Genomic DNA, 16,690 nt, shown 5'->3' on the forward strand with positions numbered 1-16,690 from the left:
ATGTGTAGTAACAGCTCTGTGTACTATTTACAAGATGCACTGCAGAGATTCACCAAAGATCCTGAGACAACAGCTTCCAAACCCATGACCACTTATATTTGGACAAGGGCAGCAGGTACACGGGACCATCACCCCAGCAAGTTCTTCTCCAAGTCATTCACCAGTTTGACTTGGAAATATGAAGCTGTTCCTACATCATCACTGGGTCAGATTCCCCAGAATTTGCTTCCTAAGGACATTGTGGGTCTACCAACAGCACACGGACTGCAGGGGTTCAAGGAGGCAGTTAATCACCATCAGGTCCAGGGCAATTAGACATGGACAGTAAAAAGCCTGGTACAAGAAAGAGGAGGCGTGCTTAAAGACCAGAAGGTGAGACTGTGATGTTTCAGTTATTCCTGAACATTGGTGTGACCACATCTCAAATACTGAGGGTAGTTTTGGTCTCCCTATTGAAGGAACAATATAAATGCATCAGAGGTGGTTCACAGGAATTTTACCCGATTGATCCCTGGAATGAGTGGGCTGTGTGATGAGGAAAGATTGGAAAAGGGGATGGGGCGGAGCCGGGTGTTGAGGTAGGGATAGGTTGAGAATGGGAGAGAGTATGACCTCATTATTCGATGGGAGAGATTAATTGGTATTCGTCCCTCCCATCAACCAATCAGGTAGTATCCTCTACCTATCTTCAACTATCCCCATCTCACCACCCTGCCCCCACCACTCCCTTTATCTGCAGCTCCCCCATCATTCCCCCACCCCCTCCTACCCACGCCCATTCCTGAAGAAGTGTTACAGCTTAACATCGATGTCTCCACCTCCTGATGCTGTCAGTCTTGCTGTGTTCTCCCAGCCTCCTGCGTGTCAACCTTGGATTCCAGAGTTTGCAGTTTGTCTCTAATCTCTTCAGGGGCCTGGATGAGAGTTAGGAAATTGGGTTTTGATGGAGCAACCCACAGACTCAAGTCAAAAGAACCACAGCAAGAAAGGCACGTGGATTGAATGCAAGAGAGCAAATTGTGAGGGAAAACCAATTATTACCAGCTTAGCAATTGCAAAGGAGAGAGTGACAACATTGAATTGCTTCTGGTGTCATCCTCTGAGCCCTAACATTTCACAGTGCCAGCTCCACATCCTTCCATTGGCTTTGTCACTGAGAGTCAACAGTTCCCTTCCCACAGCCCTTTTAAAATGTCCTGTTGCAGGGAATCACTGACACAGAAAATATTTCACCTTTTCTGGGAAAGATAGAGAAATATAGGATGTCAAGGAGCTGTTTCTCAGCCTTCAGGGTCTGACAGAAGGATGTGTGTAGTCTGTGGATTCTGGAGACAGATCATGGAGATACTCCTCACTCCCATCAATACCTGACTTTATTCTGACATCAGTTTCTATTCTTCATTATAAAGTACCCCCACCAGTTTCAGACTGGACATTTCACACCCAGCCCCCATTTCCTCACATTGGAATCAAGAACCAAATTTGCCCCATCTCAGGATTGCCCTCTGAATGTGGTGTCAGTGTGTTAATGTTGTGTTTGAATGAAAGAGCCACGGTGGAATCTGAGACTGAGGTCAAGGCGTTTCTGAGCCACCAGCAGCCTCCCCGCTGTGCGAGGGTCTGTTTGGATAAGATTTCAGCTGCATTCGTCCCCACTAATACTAGAGCCATGAAGTGAGATTGCCAGAGCCACATGTGGACTGAGGAACACAACAGTCAGGACAATGAGCTGCTCTGGAATCCACCCTGAGCCCTGGATGATCCTCACTGAGATGTCCCAGGGGCTACAGAGTATGACAGCAGAAAGTGGAACCAGTTTATCATTGACTGTCCTCCCCAGCCATGACTCCCAGACTCCCCCTGGACTGAACATTCTCAATCTGACCCCAGGGAATCACGGGACAATTTCATCTCATTTGAAGAGTAAAGAAAACCCAAGTCTAATTTATGGAATATTTATTTCCCAAATTGTTATTGTGCAATTGTTATTCTGAGTAACAAGGTCCTGCTTGTCATATTCATCAATATAGGGTTCCCAGTGGCTCTGGCTCCCTAACAGTTGATTTGAATTTCTTGGCTTGTGATCTTGCTGTGTCTCAGGGATGGGTGAGCGTTGATGAGGAATTTCCATCAGATTATTCTGTTCCCCATTGTCCCCTCCTGCCTTCCTTCTTTTCTCCATTTATTGGGAAAGATTTCCTTGAGGTTGTGCATTCCTGCTGAAAGTGCCCCTTCTGGACACAATGGTAGCATTGCCCTCCTGCTCCGGGGACCCCAGTGCCCCCTCTATTCTCCCCCTCATTCTCCAGGCCTTGAGGGTGGAGGTTAGCACTTCACACAGCTTTCCCTGAGGACTCAGCTCTGGCCATTTCCAAAGCAGACACGAGACAGAGACTGAATCATCTTCATCTTTATTCCCTTTTCCAGATTGACATTGACAGCAAAGAGAATGCAATTAACAGCCCAGACTGAGGAAGCTGCACAAATTCACAGCTATTTTCCTCAAGGAGCTTGAGGAAAACACTTGTGGTGATTTTCTCAATAACCTAAGAATCCTGTTCCTTTAAACAGTGACAAAACCTTAAATTGGAACTGACGGCTGAGCAGGGACTTCTGAGGTTCACATTGTGTTTGTACAACTGACAGTCTTCAGCATTTTCAATAGGTTTGACTTGGCACCACAGGTAATCACGGCCCCAATCAAACACTCCCAGATTAGGGTCAGCATGAAGTCTAATACAGAGTAAAGCTTCTCTTTGATGATCGCCTTAACCCTTGCACTTCAGAAGTGTCGCCAAGCCAATTCCAAGAAGGAAGAGAGTTGAAATTCAGTGCTGACAATGACCTTTGTCCTGCCAGCTCAGTCCTGTTCGATTTAAAGTTATGTCTCCTCTGTGGACTGTCTCAAACACTCCACACACATTCTGATCTCCTGATGCTCTTGCTGAGGGGAGAGAGGAGGGTCACGTGGATAAGGGCACAGGAGAAGCGAGCGTTGGACTTCCAGTCAGACCCAGAGAGGGTCAGCAGGCTGCTGACACTGTAGGTGCTGTCCGAAGCTCTCAGGTGGTTGCTGGTCTGAACCCCGTCCGAAATGACTGCACCGTCCTTCTTCCACTGCACCTCCAGCTCATCGGGATAGAAGTGATTGGCAAGGCACACCAGGGTGGCAGTGCCCTTGGCATTGACCTGCTCCGGGGAGTGGGGTAGCAGGGTCAGCTTGGGCTTAGCGTTCTCACGGCCTAAAAAACAAGAGAATTTTGATCCCTGCCTTTTGAAGGGATTTTAACTCTCCAAACATGAACTGGCAAAACAATCCATTTTGAACGTTTGTTGCCAATTCCTAACAAACCCCATAAAAGAACAGACATCGTTTAAAGTGCATCTTGGGGTGTGGGTGTCACTGGCAGGGCCAGCATTTATTGCCCATCCCTAATTGCCCCTGACACGGTGATGGTTAAAGAGAAGGGACAGCTTTGGATCATTCTTTAGGGAATGAAGGTGGGCAGTTGGAAGGGCTACCAATGGGGGAGCATTTCAGTGACAGTGATCAGAACTCAGTGAGATGGAGAGGAGGGATGGAAATGGAGAACCATGGGGCAAGTGTAAAAGTTTTCATTTGGGAACAAACCATTTCACTGAACTGGGCAATGATTTGGTAAAACTGAGCTGAAAGACAAAATGCAAGGGTGAAATTAACCAGGACCTGAGGAAAGCAAAGAGCTGACAGGATGAGATCTGTCCAAATGAAGTCAAGAAAATCCCAGTGATGTTTTATAATCACAGAAAGAACAAGAAGAGAATGAAGGAATGTATGAGGCCCATTCGAGAGCAGGAAAGGAACTTGTGTGCGGTGGTGGAAGATGGACAAATGGTTCCTCATGAAATCTTTCGGTCTGTTTGCACAAAAGAGAGGGACAAAGCAGAAACTGTAGTTCAGGAGGAGGACTGTGCAACATTGGAACGGCATCTTTCACATCTGAAAGACTCCCAGTTCATCCGATGAAAAGAAAGATTCATACTGTCCCAAAGACATTTGCAGTGAGGGACTTGTTTGAAATGAGGTCACTGAAGGAATGCAGGAAATTTGGAAAGCCAGATTGTACACAGCAAGATCCCACAAGCAACAATGAACCAAGGAACATTTTGAGTGATGTTTGTTCAGGGATAAATATCAGCCTGAATATGATTCAAAGAGAAAATAACTGGAAAAGTTGGATGGAAAATGAGAAAATGGATGGCAAAGGAGAAGGGAGGATGACTGGTTAGTAATGGGGTTGATTGTTACCAGGAAATAAAAGGAAGAGACAGAATATTGTGAATGTCATATTGTACTGAGGAAACTTAAAAGTGCAGGGAAGCTCAATTGCAGACCAAACTTCAAGGCTTTGTCTCTTAATGCATGACCCATTCAGAATAGTGTAGAAAAAGCTGCACCACACAAACCAAGGTAAATCAAGCTTCGAGGAATTTAAACTAATTAAAGAAGGTAGGAGCTCAGGAGAAGTTATTAAAGCATCCAGACCAAGTAATAGGATCGAGAGTATGGAAAGGATCAGGAATCGAACTTGAGGCCCCGCAGGGCGGAATGGTGGATCAGTGGTTCGCACTGCTGTCTCACAGCTCTGGAGACACAGACTCAATTCCAACACATTCTCCCCGTGTCTACTTGGGTTTCCTCCCATTGTCACAAAGATGTGTAGGTTAGGAGGATTATCTATGGGAATTGAAGGTGGGTGGGATGCTTTTTGCAGGGTCAGTCTGGGCTGAATGGCCTGCTTCCACACTGTAGGGATTTCGTGATTTCTAATGGAGATAATTATGAGAAGGAGGTAGTCAATGCATGACTGAGGATGATGTACTTCGATGCATCGAGTACATGAAACAAGGTAAATGAGCCTGTAGCGCAGGGACATGGCTGCAAGGGGATCAGGGCTGGGAACTAAATATCCAGGGATGCACATCCTATTGAAAGGAAATGCAAGGGGATAAAGGGTCAACTGTGAAGGAGGAACTGAAGATAATCCTTGTTAGTCAGGAAATGGTCTTGGGGAGACTGATAGTATCAAAACTTGGTAAGTCCCCAGGGCCTGATGCTCGACATCCCAGAATCCTTAAGAAAGTGGGTGTAGAAATAGTGGACACATTGCTGGAAAATGATCACCATTCTGTAGACTCTAATGGACTAGACAGTATCCAATGTAACCCCACTTTTTAATAAAAGGAGGGAGTGTGAAAATGAGGAATTTTACATGAGTCAATTATTAAAGATAAAATAACCAAGCATTTGGAAAGCAGTGACAGGATTTGTCCAAGTCAGCATGGATTTACTAAAGGGAAATCAGGCCTGACACATATTCTAGAAGGTTTTGAGGATGTGATCAGTAGAGAGTGGGTATGGGAGATTCAAGATGGCGGCAGTCTGAACAGTCTGGTGTATAGGGCTCTGTGCCATATCCCAGGCAAGGTGGGCTCCTATCCCTCCCCCCACCATTAGTCACCCCTGACGAAAGTTTGTGGTAGAAAGTCGTGGGAGAACAGAGAGCCCCTTTAAATTAGGATTGGGAAGATCTGAAGCTGAAATGAAGACATCTAAAGGAAAGGGAGCTAGAGGAGTGTAGCAGGCAGGGCACTCCTCTACTATGTCGGGCACACCCACAGCCATTACGTCAAACCCTGTGGCAGCGCCCTTAAGTTCAGTGGAGCAGCAGAATTTACTAACAAAGCCCTGGAGGCCACGATGGAGAGGTCCAAGGAGCGGGTTCCAACCTTGGAAGGGCAGGTTCAGGCCCTGAAGGAACTAGTAGATGACCTCGAAAATCAAGGTCGGAGAAAAATCTACAGATCTTGGGCTGACCTGAGCATGTAGAAGGTGAAAACCTCACTGATTTCCTCAAGAGGTGACTTCCAGCGTTGCTGGGCCTGGAGATCGAGTCAGGCCAGGTGAGTGTGGAATGGGCTGACCGCATCGTGATGTGTAGGTCTGGGCCGGCCCAGTGCCTGCGCCCAGTCCTAGTGCGACTCCAGCATCACAAGGAAAAGCATTTAATAATAGAAACAGCCAGAAGACTGAGAAGGGATCCATAGGCTTTGGTTTATAAAGGTTTGAAAATAATGTTTTTTCATAAATTTTCTGGGGCCATAATTAAGAAAAGACAGACCTTCGATAATGTCAAGAAAAAAAATTAAACATTGAATACTCTCTGAGGTTCCCGGCGATGCTACGTTTCAGTTATAGGGAAACTGTCTACAACTTCGACTCGGCGGATAAAGTAAAAGAACTCCTGAACTCGCTGAAATGAGAGACTTTGACCAAGGAGGAAGGAAAAGAGGCGTGCGGACAATGGCATAACGTAATTTTTTTTAATCTTCTCTCTCTTTGTTCTTTTCCCTTTTGGGGTCTCACGCTTTATAGGCTTGGTATTGCTTTAGTGAGAGATCCGGTATGTTTTATATTATAGCTGTTTGGTGGTTATTAGCTATTCTATTGTTCTGATTTGCTGGGTGAGGGTGGTTTCTCCTTTGATGTAAAGGTGTGTGACGTTGAGATGAGAAAGGGGAGGGGTGGGTGTCCATTGTTAATTTGTCAGAGTGGAAATAATATATTTTTTTCCCCATTGCTTGGCTGTGGGGTGTGACCTTAACTGGAAGTTGCTGGGATGGATGTGAGGTTGGTAACGAATGGCCCCCATGGGCAAGGGGTGGATCTCTGGAAATTTGTGTTTTTTGTGTTTATTTGATGACATTAGGAGTAGTGGTTCGTTTTTTTTTAGCTTTAGTAGTTTTGGTGGCGTTTGTAGAAATAGTCTTTAGATTTGATAAAGTCTGTGTTTTTTTTTCCCACTTGTCACACATTGAAAGGGCTTGTTCCTCTCGGTGGACTGCGGGCTGTAGTGTGTGGTCATGGCTAGCGATCTGTTCAGGTGGTGCATCTGGAATATAAAGGGGAGCCATTCCCCAATTAAAAGGAAAAAGGTGCTCTCAAATCTTAAGAGGGAAAGGGTTGACATCGCTCTACTGCAAGAGATGTATTTGACTGACAATGAACATCTGAAGTTACAGCAGGGAGAATACGATACGGTATTCTTCTCCCCCTTCAACTCCAAAAGTAGAGGAGTGGCCATCCCATTTCAGGTCATAGATCAAACTAAGGATGAGCATGGATGGTTCATTATTCTCAAGGCTCTGGGACATGGAGAAGAGTATGCCATCCTGAACGTTTACTGTCCCCTGGCACATCCTCTCAAGTTTTTAGCTGATGCAGTCTCGAAGTTAATGGCTCTTGGGATGCGCCGTATGATTACAGAAGGAGACTTTAATTGTCTCATGGACCCTGGGGTGGACAGGATGCCAAAGGGGCTGTTGGGTACACCTCTGCAGACTAGACCTGGGTGAAGAGTTGGGGCTAGTGGATGAATGGAGGTGTCTCCACCCGAATGGGAGGGACTTTACCTTTTACAAGTGCCACACAAGAATTGAAATGTTCTTTGTTCCTTCGGTTTATTTGGACTTGGTGTTAACCGCAGGATTGGGACCGTTACTATTTTGGACCATGTGGCAGTATATTTAGATGTTAAGACCAAAGGTAGTGAAGTAGACACACAGCAATGTTGCACGAATCTGTTTCTGTTGAAGGATGACAACTTTGTACAGTGTATCACAAGGGAGTACAGGGCTTTTTGGGACATCAATCTGTATGTGGCCATTAATCCATCAGTGCTCTGGGAGACCACCAAAGCATTCTTAAGGGGTATGATTATTTCACACTTGACAATAAGAAGGAGGCAGAGAGGAGAGCAGCAGCTGATACTTGAGGCCAGGCTGAAGGCAGCCAAATCGGTACATTATCCCAGACCATCCGGGTCACATTGTAACGGGTCACGGCTTTCTGGACTGCTCTGGACTCAGCACTCACACAAGTGGCAAAGAGTGGGGTCTCCTTGCAAAGCAAAGGCTGTTTGAATATGGGGATAAGCCAGGTAGATCCCTGGCTTACCTGGCTAGGAAGGAAAGTGCTCCACAGTCCATTGTGTTTATCAGGGAGAGAACTGGCAATGTCACTCATGAACTGAGGAAGATCGATGCCAGAATTCGGGAGTCTTATGCAGATTTATACCGGTCAGAAGACTGTGGGGATGGAGAAGTGAGAAGGGAATCCTCTTTTCAAAACCTGGACTCCCTGGTATAAATGCAGATCAGGCCTCCCTTTTAAATGCACCTCTCACAGTACAGGAGGTGCAAGAGGCTGTAAGGCATCTGGTCCAGACGGATTCCCATGTGGATTTTACAAGGAGCTCATACACATGTCAGCTAACCCACTGCTGGAGCTGTATACTCATTCCTATGGCCAGGACTGTCTTCTGCCCTCTCTTACAGAGGCTAATATCGCTCATATTTTAAAGAAAGGGAAAGACCCTGAGGATTGTGCATTGTCTTGACCCATCTCGTTGTTGAATGTGGATTTTAAAATTCTATCAGAGGTGTTAGCTCTGAGCCTGGACAAGGTGCTGCCCGTTATTATAGAAGAGGAGCAGACGGGTTTTATCAAGGGTTGCAGCTCCTCCAACATCATCAGGCAGGTATTGAACATAGTGCAACTATGTCAGCAGAGAATGATTCCGGGTTTGGTGGTCTCCCTGGAGGCAGAAAAGGCTTTTGATCGGGTGGAATGGTTGTATCTCTTTGCTGCTCGAGATCATTTTGGTCTGGGAGGGGCCTTTGCCAGGTGGGTAGCAGTGTTACATAAAGACCGCAAGGTGGCGGTTATCGTGAATGGGGTTAATTTTTGGTGCGGGGAGGGGCAGTGACAGGGATGTCCCCTGTTGCCCCTACGGTTAACTTTGTTACTTGAACCACTGGCAGGGACTGTCTGAAAAGACCCTGAAATTTTCTTTCCCCAAAGGTGGGAGTTGGGGAATACAAAATCACTCTCTATACGGACAATGTCCTACTGTTTTTACCTAACCCCAAAAAGTCCAAAACCCAGCGAATACAAAACATTAAATTATTCGGCAGCTTTTTGCGATACAGAATAAATTTTACAAAATGGGAAGTCCTGCCTGTGGGGATATTGGTGGAGGTACTGAAGCTGGAGGACGGAATGGAGTTTCCTTTTAGATGGTCACAGAAAGGTTTTCTCTATCTGGGAATTTTTATTACCCCTCACTCCCCGCAACTGTATGGAGCTAACTTTGTGTTGCTGTTTGAGAGTGTAAAGCAGGACTTGCAGCGATGGGAGGGAATACCCACATCATGGCTCGACCGTATAGCCTTGATTAAAATGAATGTTGTTCCTTGGTTGTTATATCCTGTGAGGATGCTCCCTTTGTTATTACCCAATCAGATGCTGCGGAAGTTTGCGGGATGGCTTGGATCATTTATTTGGCGCTGTAGGCGCAACTTAATTAAATTTACCAAGTTGCAACTTCCGCAGGATATGGGGGGGTGGTGGACCTCCCAGATCTGAAGAGATATGAAATCAGCACAGTGTTGCCATATGTAGGTGAATGGGTGAGCAATGACTCAAAGTCGATGTGGCTTGATGTAGAGGCCTCACAGGCGAGGTGCCCCTTCAGAAGCTTACTGTTCATGGATAAGATGAGATTGGTGGTTGCGCATTGTGAAAGTCTGATTATCATAAATACGGTAAAGCATGGAGGATAATGCGGCAGGGTGGGGGTAATTTGCCGTTCAACCCGTCAGTGGGAGGCCCAGGATTTAGACTGGGATCAAAGGACTCCGGCGTCAGAGCATAGAAGCGGAAAGGAATCCACTGTCTGGGAGATTTATTTGAGGGAGAGCCCTTGATGTCTTTTAGCCAATTAGGTCAGAAATACAGAATCCCTAAGAGGGACGTTTTCTGATATTTCCAGGTTAGGAAGACTGCGTTCTTGACCCAGCCCCACCAGTCGGATATAGAATGAAGAGTGCTCCGATGTGGGGCCGGTCTTTCAGTTAGTACCATATATCATCTGCAGAGAGGGAATGCCTCGGGGGACATGGAGAGAGTCAAGGGAATTTGGAATCAGGAGTTCAGGGAAGGAATCTCATCAGAAATGGGGGAATGAGAGAGAGAAAGAGAGAGAGAGAGAGAGAGAGAGAGAGAGATTCATAGACTGCTTCAGTATCTGAGGAGTTATGTTCAAAGGCAACAAGATCTACACAATATGCAGGTTTGGACTGGCAAGAGGCAAGTGATGTTTGCAAACAAAACTGCCAGTCAATGATCATCTCCAGTAGGAGGCCTGTGACCAGTGGTGGCCCACAAGGATCGGTGCTGGGTTCACTGTTTTTTGTCATTTACATAAATGATTTGGATGTGAACATGGAACATACTATGGTTAGTACGTTTGCAGATGACACCAAAATTGGATGTGCAATGGACAGTAAGAAGGTTCAGAATACAACAGGATCTCGAACAGATGGGCTGAGGAGTGGCAGATGAAGTTTAATTAAGATAAATATGAGGTGCTGCATTTTGGAAAGGCAAATCAGGTCAGGACATATACACTCAATGGTAAAACACTGGGGAGTGTTGCTGAGGAAAGAGACCTTGGAGTGCAGGTTCATAGTTCCTTCAAAGTGGAATGACAAGTAAACAGGATAGTGAATGTTTGCCTTTATTGGTCAGAGCACTAAGTATAGGAGTTGGGAGGGCATGTTGCGGCTGTACAGGACACTGATTAGGCCTCTTTTAAAATAATCTATGCAATTCTGGACTCCCTGCTCTCGGAAGGATGTTGTGAATCGTGAAAGGGCTATGAAAAGATTTACAAGGATGTTGTCAGGGTTGTGAGTTTTCTGCTGTAGGAAGAGGATGAATTGGTTGGGGATATTTTCCCTGGAGCAAAGGAGACTGGGGGGTGACTGTGTAAAGATTTTATAAAATCATGAGAGGCATGGATAGGGTAAATAGACAATTCTTTTAACCGGTGTAGGAAATCCAAAACTGTAGGGCATAGGTAAGACTAGAAACACAGGACTGTCACCTGTAAGTACCCGTCCAAGCCACTCACCATCCTGACTTCGAAAAATATCACTGTTTCTGCAGGATTGTTGTATCGCATTTCTGGAATTCCCTCCCTTAGGGCTTTGTGGGTCGACCTACAGCACATGAACTGCAGTGGTTACAAAAGATAGCTCACCAGGTTCTCAAAAGCAACTAGGATCAGTCTATAAATGCTGGCCAGCCAGCGATGCCCAGACCCTGTGAGTCATTTAAAAATATTTATTGAGAAGTTTAGAATTAAAATGGGGTTCCTTGGTGCTCAATGAGCTTAGAGGAAAATATTTTCTTTTGTTCGTTCATGGAATGTGGGCATCATTGTCTGGCCAGCACTTATTGCCCCTTCCTCGTTGTCCTTGAGAAGGTGGTGCTGAGCTAGACCCACAATCTCATAAGGGAGGGACTTCCCAGAAGCAGTGACAGATTTCAGGTCAGGATAGTGGCCACTCTTTACAAGGTGTGTCACTCACTTAATCGACCTACATATTTTAACTCCAACCCGCATCACACTTGCAACATTATTACTGACAAGTAGGACAAAAGGATTACATGGAGTTATTACCTTCACTTCATTTAAATTCTGTGGGTTCCTCGCTCGTTTGAAGAAAACAAAGCTAATTCGGCTTGGCTTCATCCACGGGGCTGGGCTGGCACTGAGGTCTTCAGAAAATATCTCAGTGAAAATTTCTCTCGTCATGTTAAATACAAGCTGGAAGGAGGAAAAGAGTAACAGAGAAAAGATTATATTAGATACGTCCTCTACCCCCAAAAAATATTTGTTACATTGCTACAGTGAAAACAAAAGGGAATACTGTTCAAAATATATAAAATAACAACTGTTTGCTCCAGGATACATTTAGAATATCATTGATTACAGGAGAAAAGGCAAAAGAGAGATTAGAGAAGGGGTTTAAAAGGATTGGAGAACGACTAAGGTTAGGTGCAGATGTATTAGACAAGATTACCTGCATAATACTAAGGAAGGCACCACAACATAAAAGGAGGCAAATCTTTGAAACAAAATGAGTGACATCTGTGGGACATTCTGTAAATAGAAAGCAAACTATCATGGCTCCAATTATTACCTCCTAAAATTCAACCAGAGGATTGGAGGGCAGCTAACTCCTCGTTCAATACAAGAAAAACAGGAATTTTGTGATTACTTTTGCTTCATTTTTTGGTAAATTAAGAGTTAAAAATATGGACTGAAGTATGAGCACTTGAAGAGACAGTAACTAATCAGGAGAAATAAGCATGAATTTCTAATGAGCAGATTGTGAACTATCAAACAATTTTGACAAGGTTGTATTTGTAAAAGAGCAGGTTAGTGGGAAAAAGTTTACATGATTGACGTGGATTTTCAGAAATTATTTCAAGTAGTTGCCTCTGAGAAGACCAATGGCAAAACTCAAGGGCACCTCAAATGAAGGGGAACACAGTTAAATGGATAGAGGTGGTTGGGAAAATGCTGGTCAGGGTAAAATAAAGATTTCACACTAGAAAGGTGTGGAGAATGGAAGGGACCCACAGGAGCCCATGCTCAGATTGCCCTTAATTGTTATAGTAATAAACACAATCTTGAGTTGGGAATTTAAGAGAAGGAAACTAAATGATTCCAACTTGGGTTGAAGGGACAGAGATGGCATTGTACTGCAGTGACAGATACAGAAGAATATTTACCGGAAGATGGAATTGAAGTTGAGAGTGAGATGAAGTAATACATTGAGAAGGTAAAAAAGGAATTACACCTGAAACGGTAAAATCCTAATCCGATTACAGCAAAGGCCACAAAGTATTCAAATATACAGGCCATTTAAGGTGATAGATATGGCATTAAAAAAACACCTGGCTCTTCCAAGTGGACACAAACAATTTAAGTCACATTAAGTTGTGTAATGGAAAATTATCCACTTTCTGTGAAATTTGAAAGATAATGCTTTTCTAAAATTTATTGCTGTGCTGAGCTTTATAAACAATACTTTGATGAGGTCTGCAGTCAGCTGTTTGAATTTTGTAAACATTCAACATGACCTTGCAATAGTCAAACTCAGCGAAAGCTGAAGCACTGCCATGTCCAAGACCAGGGGATGAGGGAATAACAATTTGAGCTTTCCCAGTCTTTGCCCTTGAGAGCGTGATAAGAAACAGTGTAAGGCAAGTATCTGAACAATGCTCTGATACCCCTTACATTGAGGCATCTTGCTGAATGTACTGGGTCAATTCTGCAGAATTTAAAGAAAGCTCCTTTCTTTGCTCTTGCTAATAGTTGAGTCAAGTCGAGTTAATTTCCACGACAGTTAAATAAGATCTTCAAATATTTTGGTCAATTTTGGGAATCTCAGCATATTCTCAAGATATTATCAGGAAAAGAGGTGCAGACATGATCACAGATTGAGAAGTTCAACCTTTGAGGCTTTCTTTATCTGAAAGTTATGGAGTGTCATGCGGAAGATCATGATTCTAAAGAGTTTTAAGAAGGTGAATAATAATCACATATTGTCTTATCAACTCATGGAAACAGCAACAGAAAGACAGAAATGATACAGAAGAACTTGAAACAAATACTGAGTGACTGGAAGAGACACCATATATTATGGAAATAGAAGCAGCAACTATAGATTCCCAGAGTGAGCAAAGTTATGACAGATGGGATTTAACGGATAACAGTACGATGATGATGAGGATGATAAATTAATAATGGGAGAGTACAAACAGTGGAGGAGAAAGGGGCTTTGGATTTTTAGGGAAGGGGCAAAATGGTAAATTGAATTCAATGCAGTCATTAGGATCGAGATAATGTTTTTAACATGCTCTGTTATACACATCATCAATCAGAGCTGCTCTGGAGCACTATTAAACCATACCTTTCTTGTTTAACTAAGGGATAATAATTTTTTGTTCAAATGCCAAAAGCTAAATCACACCTCAAAAAAACTCTTCTGCTCACACTCTCTACATCTTTCTATTTATTATACTTAGGGGAATGAACGATTTCAGACTGAATGTTCTGAGCTTCAGCTTTCCAAAATCAGATCACTTTCAGTTGACTGCTGCACCCCTTTTATATTCCTGCAATTTGTAGGTAAACGCAAATCAGAAAAGAATGTGTCAGTTTCGTCAGGATGTTGCTGTATCAAATCAAAGTGACCCAAGCTCCTATTTCAGCGATTTCCTACATTGAATGCTCAAAAAGGAATGGACAGTATGAGAACTTGTCAAACACTTTCATGAAAAGAGCTGCTTGTCCAATCAATGTTAATATGTGCAAATCATAAACCCTTCTGTTCTTCTTATCAGATGGTCATTCAGTCTCTGGACTTTGCTTCAGAACACTACGCTGGAGAAACTGGGTGTGTATTGATTTAGCCACAGATTGAAAAGTATGATTCAAAACTTAGTTTAAAAAAAACTCTTTAAAAACATTGCCTTCCTTTGAGGGAAGGTCAGAAAAGTGCAGGAGGAAAAGATTTGAATTTCAATAGCAATCTAAACTCAATAATCACACAGTAGAAATGGTCACTAAATCCTTGAGAAATAATCAGGTGTACTTATACATATTTTGAGAATTGATGGTCAAGGTAGAAAACAACGAGACACCAGAAATTTTAAGTACGTTCCCCACAACTGGATTTTATCACCCACAAATATATTTAACAATTTATCAAGATATTCCTCACAACAGTCTTTTGGTAAAGGGTCATTGGGAAAGCGGAACACTCAGGGTAATTTCTGAAAATGATGACCTGAAAAATGTGCCTGAAGAAAGTGGAGTCGTATTTTGACATATTGTTCGGGAAACAACAACAATCCTGTCATTGGTCCACCATCCTGTTGTTGGTACGGCAGGGACACAATCCTTTACTCGAAACCCTCGGGCCCAGCTGGTTTGCAGAATTCGGAATTCTTTAGTTTTCAGAGTAAGTGACAGTTTAACAGTAAAAGTTTTAAAACACTTACTGAACAGCAGACCCACCTGTAAAAACGATGAGCCGTGAGACAGAACTGATGCCTGCCAGTGCTGGGCCACACCCCCAGTATGATGTGGGTCGAGTGGGTGTCGAGTGGGTGTGGAGCGAACCCAAACAACCTTGTTAATTAGACAAAAAAAAAATTCACGACAAAAACTTCAGATTTCGGAGCTTTTCAGATTTCGGGATTTCGAATAAAGAATTGTCTACCTGTATGTTCAAATGTGGGAATTTAAGAAGCTCTGGAATCATTAACAAACAATTGCATCAATGCTTCGAGACCGATAACACATCTCCAATTCTTGAAATTCAAATCCATCCCAAAACAGGTTCAAAATGAATACTTACAGGTCAGGGACAAAGATCTGGAGATAATATTTCCTCCTTATCACCAACACTGTCATCTCTTTCAGATGTCTCCAATTGGATAACAGTCTTGTGTTCCTCCTTTGGATCCTTGGAAGGTGACCTAGGCAAGGATTCAACATCCAGTTTGAAATGTAATCCTTGATTAGTAAGCTGGATCTTCTCAGCATGAGACTTCCATGATTTCTTCCAATTGTTCAGTAGCGTCCTTCACAAAGGAAGATGGCAACATATCAACCAAAGAATTGGCCTTTGAATCACTGCTCTTCTGATCATCTCCTTTAAAGTCTTCACTATCCTCACGATTGTCCTTGAGTTCCTCTCCTTCGATGTCCACGTGCTCCTCATGGATTTCCTCAGATTCAGGCTCGAGGAATGATACTTTAAATTGAGCCATTTCCCTGTTGAGTAAATCCAACAGAGAAATTGAAGCGTTCTTGTGGATATTTAGTGAAAACTCCTCCCTTTGTGCACAGACACATTGGTATTGATATCAGTTTCTGTCTCTAGTACTGCCTTGGACGCTTTCTCTATGAACACATCAGTACGGTTAATGTTTTCTTCATTCTGGTCTTCACACAAGTTTTCCAATCGTTCCTCCTCACCAGACTTGGGCAAGCTCTCTTTTAAATTTTGGTCATCTCCAAAAGTTACCACTGCCTTGCTAGGTTCATTAATAATGTGCAGTAAGTCAAAGGTACTTGGTTCAGAAAACTGATTACTTGCATTTTGAACATTCAAGCTGTTCTTAAATGAACTGAGCTTAAAATCTTACTGAGCTCAAACTCTTCCGCCTGCCATTCTGTTACTTCTTTTGAAAGCTCTGGCTTTTTTCCTTCATCACAACACATTTTGTAGTCTTGACCCAAGTTACCCTCCACAGGTAGGTCCCTTTCATCTTCAGTTGTATTGATGCCATCCCCAGAATGTTCAGGTTGAAGGGAAATCTTGTGGGGAGGAGCAAAGATGCCACATTTGTCCTTGCATGTGAAGTATTCAACTCCATCATATGTCCCATTATGACTGCCTTTGGCTTATCCAGCTCCACACCAGCCCAAAAGACACTGGCGAAGCTAGTTCTGCCCTTGAAGCGAAGTGTCCCTAGTGGATGCTACTAACTAAAATTCTTGCACCAATTTGGGATTCAGGCAGCTCATCGGTTTCAGGCAACATGGCTGTTGGGGTGCGACACGGAGAGGGAGAATGTGATGGTATGGGAATCTGTTCCTCTTTGCTAGCATCACTTTGCTCTTCTCAGTTGGTGATTTCAAGTCTACAAGTTGTTCTGAATGTATGCTACCACAGCTGGGAGACTATTTCTCACCTCGCCGCTCACTGATTTCATCATCCA

The 16,690-nt window shown here is 43.7% G+C and overlaps 1 long non-coding RNA gene across 1 annotated transcript; it reads right to left on the reverse strand.

The window, feature by feature from the left end:
- Positions 1-3,072: 3,072 nt before the first annotated feature.
- Positions 3,073-15,514, reverse strand: LOC140479394 (uncharacterized). Its single transcript, XR_011961017.1, has 3 exons — positions 15,322-15,514; positions 11,568-11,714; positions 3,073-3,242 (listed from the first exon to the last, which is right to left on the reverse strand). It is a non-coding gene; the product is annotated as an uncharacterized lncRNA (long non-coding RNA).
- Positions 15,515-16,690: the final 1,176 nt, after the last annotated feature.

Source organism: Chiloscyllium punctatum, chromosome 7, assembly GCF_047496795.1.
Source record: "Chiloscyllium punctatum isolate Juve2018m chromosome 7, sChiPun1.3, whole genome shotgun sequence".
NCBI classification, from domain to species: Eukaryota; Metazoa; Chordata; class Chondrichthyes; order Orectolobiformes; family Hemiscylliidae; genus Chiloscyllium; species Chiloscyllium punctatum.